At 45.9% G+C, this 8,178-nt stretch overlaps 1 non-coding gene across 1 annotated transcript; it reads left to right on the forward strand.

Annotated features, from left to right (window-relative positions):
* Positions 1-7,344: 7,344 nt before the first annotated feature.
* Positions 7,345-7,418, forward strand: trnai-aau (transfer RNA isoleucine (anticodon AAU)). The gene has a single exon. It is a non-coding gene; the product is annotated as a tRNA-Ile (tRNA).
* Positions 7,419-8,178: the final 760 nt, after the last annotated feature.

The following is an 8,178-nucleotide window of genomic DNA, read 5'->3' on the forward strand; positions in this document are numbered from 1 at the left end:
GCTTATTAGCTTCATTAGAACTGAAGTGCAGTCGGGGTTCTTCGTAGGGCAGGATGTCTTTAGGAATTAGTTTTACTTCAGTATACAACCACTCTTCACCACTGATGTGGGTATTTTCTAGTATGCAGTGGACCGTATCCACCGGAAGTGCTCCAAGGAAAGACAACTGGTGAAGTGGTGACAGGGTTATGGGCACTGGAAGCTCACTGATGCGATCTATGGAGGCCTTCCCTCACAACTTAAAGGACAAGGACCTGCTGCTAATGTCTTGGTGCCAGATACCACAGGACCCCTTCAGAGGTCTTGTGGAGTCCATGCCTTAGCGTGTCAGTGCTGCTTTGACGGCATGAGGGGACCTGTACAACATTAGGCTGGTGGTTTTCATGTTGCGCACACACACATCTTTACTATGCTCTGATTAATTAATCAGTCGCACTGAGACACTCCTAAAATCTGGGGGTGCTGCTGTACAGACAGCAGGTATGTACCAGTCATGGCCCTCTGCTGCTTCCAGCTCTTGTTTTAACCCAGTGTCCCAGTCAGGCTCACCAACCAAACAGCTCTCCCCCATTCAAATGCAGACACAAAAGGAAGAGAGACACAGAGACAGAGAGCAAAAGAGAAAGAAAGTGAGGGAGACGGACTCTGAGAGGGCCTTGTGGAGGACATTTTGTTCCAGACAAAGCGAGTGGGCTCTGATCCGCCCCCGCCTGTCCACCTCGCCCCTACCAGCCTGTCTCCCAGCCTTAATAACACCGACAGCGCCCACTCCTGTACCAGCGGCGGCAAAAAATAACCCCGCCATCACCATGGCAACCTGCGCACAACGCCAGAGCCGCTGCAGAGCGAGACAGATAAGGGAGATGGAGAGCGTGAGATATGGGACAAAGGCAAGAGCGGAAAGGGAGATAAGCTGGAGAGAAACAGGTTAAAGAGGGAGGAGAGGTGTCGGGCCTAGGGTGGAATAGTCACAGTTCTAACTAACAAGCTGAAGTTAGCTGTTTTGTAGTCCCAGTGTTTTCCACGTCACTCTGCTTTGCACCAAAGGAAATGGAGGGATGAATAAATGGATGAATGCTTTATCATGTAGGTCTTTTTGCTTCCTGTTTCTCTTCCAGCCCTGCAAGTAACTTCCCTCACCAGCCTGTGTGTGTGTGTGTGTGTTCCCCTGACCCTGAACACTTTTGTTCATACACACTTTTTTAATCTGGACGTCTTCGTCCACAGCGCAGATGTCTCGGTGCACGACTCTCACTCTGCTCTCTGTTCTAGAACAACCAACACACACAGTTTCTCAAGTGGGTATGTGTGTGTCTCTCTCACTCTCACCCACCCAGTGACACTATTTTTACATCTCTGCCAACTCACTGCCCATTTTAGCGCTGGCTTTTATCAGTATGTAAATTGGTTTCGCAGTCGGCGGACGCTTTGGCTGCCGGACAGCCGAAATCAATTTAGGATGCATCCACTTTGGTAGGCCCCTACAAGCCAAGCGAACTGTGATTGCGTGATGTTCTTTAGACACAGTTTGTTTCTGCAGCCTGTAACGTACAGATGATTACAGAGACAATCGGCTTGTGCATCATTTATAGGTTGGAGTTGATTTATTCCTCCACCGTGTCAGATGCTAATTTCATGGTGCCCATTCCACGTGGGCCTCCAAGCTGCTGGTCTATTAAAAAACCCAGCCAGCCGAGAGCATCACAGGCAAGTATAGGTTTTGCTCAAACATGTTACAGAATAGAAAATTGAGGTTTTATATCCGAGTATTTCTGGACTTCCAGCAGCCTTAAAGAGATGTCTGAGCTAATACCGAATTTACACAGCTTTCCTCTGACTCAGCCTAATGTAGTCAATCAGCTAAAATCAGTGTTTGGTGTTATTTAATCTGCCCCTTTGTTGCACAAAATCCTCGGGACAAGATGACAACTTTACAGGAGTAGAAAAAAAACACCCCTCTTGACTTTAATGGAAGTAAAAAGATGTCATTCTAGATCATTCTGGATCATTTCTGAATTTTTAAGACAATATAAAAGACAAGCTCCAAATAAGTAACTGTCTCTACTGTCCAGGGAAGACTTTCTACTAGATTTTGGAGCATTGCTGTGATGATTTGAGTGAGTTAGTGAGGTCAAGGGCATTGAATTAGATTGGAGCACCATCCAATATCATCAAGTTCATGTTGATCTGCTCCAGAGAGTCCTATTCTATTGGCAGTACTTCTCTACAGGGACTAGACAAGCTGTATGTGTGTGTGTGTGTGCATTTACACACCTGTGTCAGCAATGGGTGCAACTTAAAGTAGTTGCATGCAGCTACTAGAAGAGGTGTCCACAAACATTTGGACACATAACGTATCACTTTTTCAGAGCATGCCGCCTGCCAGGTGACTCTGCAGCCCACGAGTGAAGAGAACAGCCTCACATGCGGTGATGATGAAGCAGTGGAGATTGGCACCCGGAGCTGCGAGGAGGGTAAAAATAGCCCTGTCGGACCAATGTGACTTTATTCGCCACCCAGCTGAATTCATTACAATGGGGACGCTTATGATTCATTGTAATTAATGTTAGTCTGTGCCTCGCACTCCGCCCGGCTCGGCTGGGTGTGTGAGCTCCACGTGAAAGGTTGCGAGAGTAGCGGGGGAGAGGAGTGGGCCTTTAGCAGTTTCACTGATTAAACCACATGATGAGTGGGCTCAGTCAGGCCATGCTGCAGAGAACTAGGCCTTGCATGTTATGTGTGTGTGCATTGTGTTCATATTTGCCACCTTGTCTTCATTTGCATTGTTCTTTTTTTACTATTACTAAGTAAAAATTAGTTCATTCATTTAATTCAATTTGAATAAGAGTCATTATTATTTATTAAATATTACTACAACCAAAACTTGGAAATTACAAAACCCCAAAACAACTATGATCCAAGAACCTCTGGTTTGAAACCCGGGTCATGTTGCTTGCCATCAGCAACCGGAGTCGAAGAGAGCACAATCGGCCTTGCTCGCTCAGGGGTGGGTTGATGGCATTTCCTCCTCACTTCTCTCCAAGTGTGACGTAGGTCGGCACAGGCGTCCATTAGCTGTTGTATCAGTGCTGGGAAGCAACACTGTCCTCTAAGCACGCTGACTTCCTAGCAATGCTGCATCAGTGGCTTGTCTTCACACTCCTAGTGTTGGGGGCATTGCTAGTAGTTAAATTAGAAAACTGTCACATCAGTAAATCGCGTGTGTTGGTACTAGAGAGCATCAGACTCTTCTAGTTACGGGAATACTGGTTGCTGTGTGATCCAGGCCTTGTGACTGCTGCTTTTGCTTTGCCAGTTTCTGCAGCTGTGGAGCTCGAACTGGGCACGCAATGAACCGTAAGCTAGAGAAGCACACCGGGATCTGCGCTAGGCTAAAGCTAACACTAGCCAGCTGGCTTTTGCCATCTCATCCTTTCATTTCCCGGACCGCCTCAGCTGAACCAAACTGGAGCTAAACACACATCTGAAGGGAAAGTACAGCTAATTTTATTAACGGTAAGACTCGAGAAAGCCAAACCCCGGGGAGGCAAGGCTAAAAGCTAACCGGCAACAATCCCTTCAGCTTGCTAACAGCACATCACGCTAAAATGACACAACGAGAGGATAGCAACACTATCCGGTAAGCCGACAAATTGGACAACAGATGGACTAGTTTAGGGACTAGTTTACTAATTAATAAAGGGTCCAGTGAGTGGAAAGTGGCAAGTAAGTGTTTCTAATAATGTGGACAGGTTTGTGATTGCATAGAAGACAGTGTGTTAGCATTGCGGGCATGCTTGTGCGAGCTGATAGCCCACGTTAGTTGTATTCTGATGCTCATGGGAGGAAGAGAGCTGGCAGGAAGAGGAAATGTATTCAGCTGGGCCGCCCACCTCTTCCTCCCACTGCCCTGCCACTCCCCCACAGCGCTGCTGAAGTGTGGTCAGCTGGATTAGCTCTATTACACAAACCGCTACTGTGTGTCTTAAAGGAACATGGATGTCAAAGCCCTGACGACCTAAATCCGGTGTGTTAAAGCTGGGGAACACTCAACCACAGCTTCAGGGCCTTCAATGGGAGAACACTGTGGGAAACTTGTGAATGTGCACCTGTTTGGCCAGGAGGCAGGGCAACACTGCTTTAAAGTGACAGTTTGGCAAAAAGCCAGTGTTCCTCCAGCAGTCAATCAGTCAAAACTGTTTGGTGTCTGAAATTTGTATCTGTAGTTTTGCACTTGAACTATAAGACTAAAGCTGTTGCTCTGCACTCGCATCAAAACATGGGTGGTGCTCGTCGGTTGGGTGCAAAAGTAGGAGATGCTCTCTGTGGTGAGGGAGGGTCTGCATATGTGTACTGGCTAGTTGAAGACAGCATGTTCGCTTGCATTATTTTAGAAGCTAACTTAGCTTAGCTAGTTTAAACGCCACTATCTACAAACCTGGGACACGAACAAGGGCCGGCATCTGCTTCCAGGGTAATCTTTTTCTTGGTGGGTCCTGATAGGCTTCCAGACTGGTATCGTGCAGCTCATGTTCAGAAACTCCATCTCCAAACTTGGCTGACTACCTAAGTTCCTATACACAGTGGCTTGGATGTTTCCAGGGCCAAGCACCTGAGTGACTCCACATCACAGCTAGGGCATTGCCTGGGCTGCCAATCTCCCTACATTATGGCCTGGAATAACTGTGCTGTCCAGCTTTGAGGCCTATTGGCTGAACAGGACACCCATGGGTGGAACATAGGCTAGGTGGGTTCCAGGGTTTGGCTCTGAGTGGGTTTGTAGCCTGGGTTTCCCAAATGGGCCCCATTGCTACAGCCCACCTTAGTCTCACATGGGTCCCATCTAGGCCCCATATGCAGTGTACAACCCAGATGGGGCCCATGTTTAATTTCTATTGGTCCCATCACTGACCCTGGTGGGCATCCATATGTGGAGCCAATGTGAAAGCTGAGGACAAAACTTTCTGGTTTCTAGTTCAGCTACCCATACAGGCCCCACATGGACATGGACTGGGTCAGCTAACCTGACTTATGCTGTGATCTTGAGAGGCTCCCCTCTGTCTGCTGGGTAATTATGTAAGTGTGTGTTGTTGATTGTTGTTGATATGGGTTTTTGCTAATGTGAAGCATCTCTCTACAGTAGTAGACGCTGTGCTGATGCCATCTGGGGTAGAGGGACGAGCGTGTGAATTTGTGATTTATTGTAAACAATTGTTCTAATAAAAGTCTCTTAAAACTTCAATCAACTGTAACTGAACCTTCACTGATATCTGAGAGGAAATAGGTCACTGTGTGTGTGTGTGTGTGTGTGTGCTGTTAGAACTCGAGCAAAAAGGAATAAACTGTAGGCAAGAAGCCCAGTTAGTCATGCTGTTCTTTATTAAGACACAACCTTTCATAAGCAGGATTGCTGTATTCAGTGTTTCTGCTGGGGACGGATCATCAGGTTTCATCAGCTTGAAAACTGAACTACACCAAAATGTCCGAAAGAATCCAGACATCTCTTCTAGTGCGAGAATTCAGTAACACACACACACACACACCATTCCATGAAAAAAAAAAAAAAAAAACACTGACCAATAGAACAAGCAGCTACACACGAGCCTGAGGTCACCATGCCCCCCGCACCAAGCTCTGGAGTTCCATCCCGTACTTTTGGACTTTTGGGTTGAACTAATTATCACCAGAACTAATTATCCAACAGTTCCTGACCTCACTAAAGCTTGTGTGACTAAATGCAATCAAATCCTCATGGCCATGCATCTAGTATAAAGCAGATTAAGGCTACATCTAGACTAAAACTAAACTGCAAATATATATATATATATACATTTAATGGTGATAACTGGTTTAATTCATTTGTGTCGGCTCAGCTTCTGCACTGCTTTGCTGCTGCTGCACACCGCTCCCTTTAGCATCTTTATTTTACAAGCTTGATTTCCTGTAAAGATATGAATCCTGGATGTACTAAAAAGTCCCACTGCAGGTCTACACACTCTCAGAAAAGGGTGTAAAGAAGGGTCAGGAGGAATGATTACATACTGTATGTACAATCATGCCAACACCAAGAACCACTTCCACGCTTTCAGCGTTCTCTGCCTGGTTGAATGGTTCTTCCCTATGTTGGAGAACCCTTTTTGTAATGGCAATGGGTGTAGAAATGCATCTTTTATAGTGTTCAGGACTGGACAGGAGTGGACTGCGTGTAGTGACTGTGTTTGGCCAGCAGGGGTCTCTCACCCATCAGTCAAAGGGCATCACCTCCCACTCAGTTTAGCAGCTAAACTGCTCTCTCTCTCTCTCTCTCTCTCTCTCTCTCTTTCTCTCTCTCTCTCTCTCTCTCTCTCTCTCTCTCTCTGTCACACATACACATGCACACTCACTCACTGGCTACACATCTGACTCAGTGACTTCACAGTTCCATTGTACCACTCTGAATAGCCTTTGTCTATATTTAGAGCAAAGCAGCAAAAATAGCGAGCAGTAGGTGAATAGCAAAAAAATAAAAATGTATAATAATAATAATAATACTAATATAAAACATAGCTACAGACATTAGTTTCTATTCTACGGTGTTTGTTCTGCAAAAAGGACTTGATCTAAGGGATAGTTCAAGGGGATAGGCCAAGCTTCCAGCCAAAACCCCTTGGAATAAACCCAACATAACCAGCTTGACCATGGTGGTCCACTAGTTTGACCAGCTTGACCAAACTTGTCAATCAGCATGACCGGCTCGACGACCAGCTTGGTTAAATTGGTCAAATGCTGATAGACCAGCTAGTCGATCAAACTCAAAAGACAACATAGTGGCCAAGAGCTGTAAGAGCTGTAAGAGCTGTAAGCTGGTTTACCAGTATAGGGCCTAGGGTTTTCATGTGGGTGACCAACAGCTTAGACCGTGTGAAAGCAGCTCATTTTTAAGCTGGATTGTTCAGTAGGAAAGCAAGTGTATGACCGTGTGAAGCCTGATGTTTATATTTGTAGTTGATTGAAATATTCAACCATAGCATACATGTAGGACTCCTAGTCGCCCTCCATCATTTAATGCACCCCCCCCCCCCTTCATAAGTACTAGAATTTAAACCCTACCCTAGTTTTAGCATTTTCTTGTTTTTAGCTACAGGCTAATGACATACATTTACATCTATTAGAGAGACCAGATTTAAAACACTCAAAAACTAGGACAGGCAGGCGTCTGCTGCTGTGAGGGGGCTGGGGGGCTTTGAGTAAGTTGTAGAACTTCTTCATTTTCTTGCCAATATATGAAAAAATACATAAATACAGGACGTTTAAACGTGTTGTAGGATCGTGGGGATGTGCATGTGCACAGGAGGGAGAGAGGAAGGCCGGTTAGCTCAGTTGGTTAGAGCGTGGTGCTAATAACGCCAAGGTCGCGGGTTCGATCCCCGTACGGGCCAGGAACCCTTTTCCAGCTGCTTCCCGTCATGGACAATGCATCTCACCCCCTGCTCGTACAGAGGTAGACTGCTACAGCTGCAGTAAGACTGGGGCCCTGTTTATTTAAGCGGGCTTGATTTAGGGCGTGTTAGTGTGTCTTTGCTATCCTAACAACGGGGAAAATGCTCAAAAGTAACGTACTAATTCTCTTAATTATTCACGGGTGTGTTTTGGGCGTAATGTGCAATAAACCAGTCAGCGTGTCACTCGCCGTTCCCTTTAAGAGCCAGGTGGCGGATTGATATTTCAGCGGCGCAAAGCGGAGGGGTACGCGCGCCGGGCACGCGCCTGTGCTGCTGAACGTCTGCCTAGGTTGTTTTCAGTGGTCAGGTTAGCAATACGTCAGAAATCGACCTATACACACCTCATTTGGAGACCACCGCGCCCATCAGCGTAGTGTATATATTAACGAGCACCGTTGCTATTTAAAGCCTTAAAGGACCCTTAAAAATGAGCCTCCTTACTGCAGGGACACTACTGATCTCCTGCTGTCTGAACTGTGCTGAGTTCAACCTACTGCTACCTGTCACTGTATTATTATTATTATTATTATTATTATTATTATTGCTTAACGGAGCCTGACGTGCTGCTGTTACTACTGTTTCACTCTCCTGTCACAGTGGCTCCTAGTAATAATATTTATAATAGTCTTATAATAGTCTTATTTATTATTAATATTCTCCATCTCCATTAGTGCAGTAATACATATGCAGCTCTTTT

The sequence above is a fragment of the Salminus brasiliensis genome, chromosome 23 (genome assembly GCF_030463535.1).
Source record: "Salminus brasiliensis chromosome 23, fSalBra1.hap2, whole genome shotgun sequence".
Taxonomy (NCBI): Eukaryota; Metazoa; Chordata; class Actinopteri; order Characiformes; family Bryconidae; genus Salminus; species Salminus brasiliensis.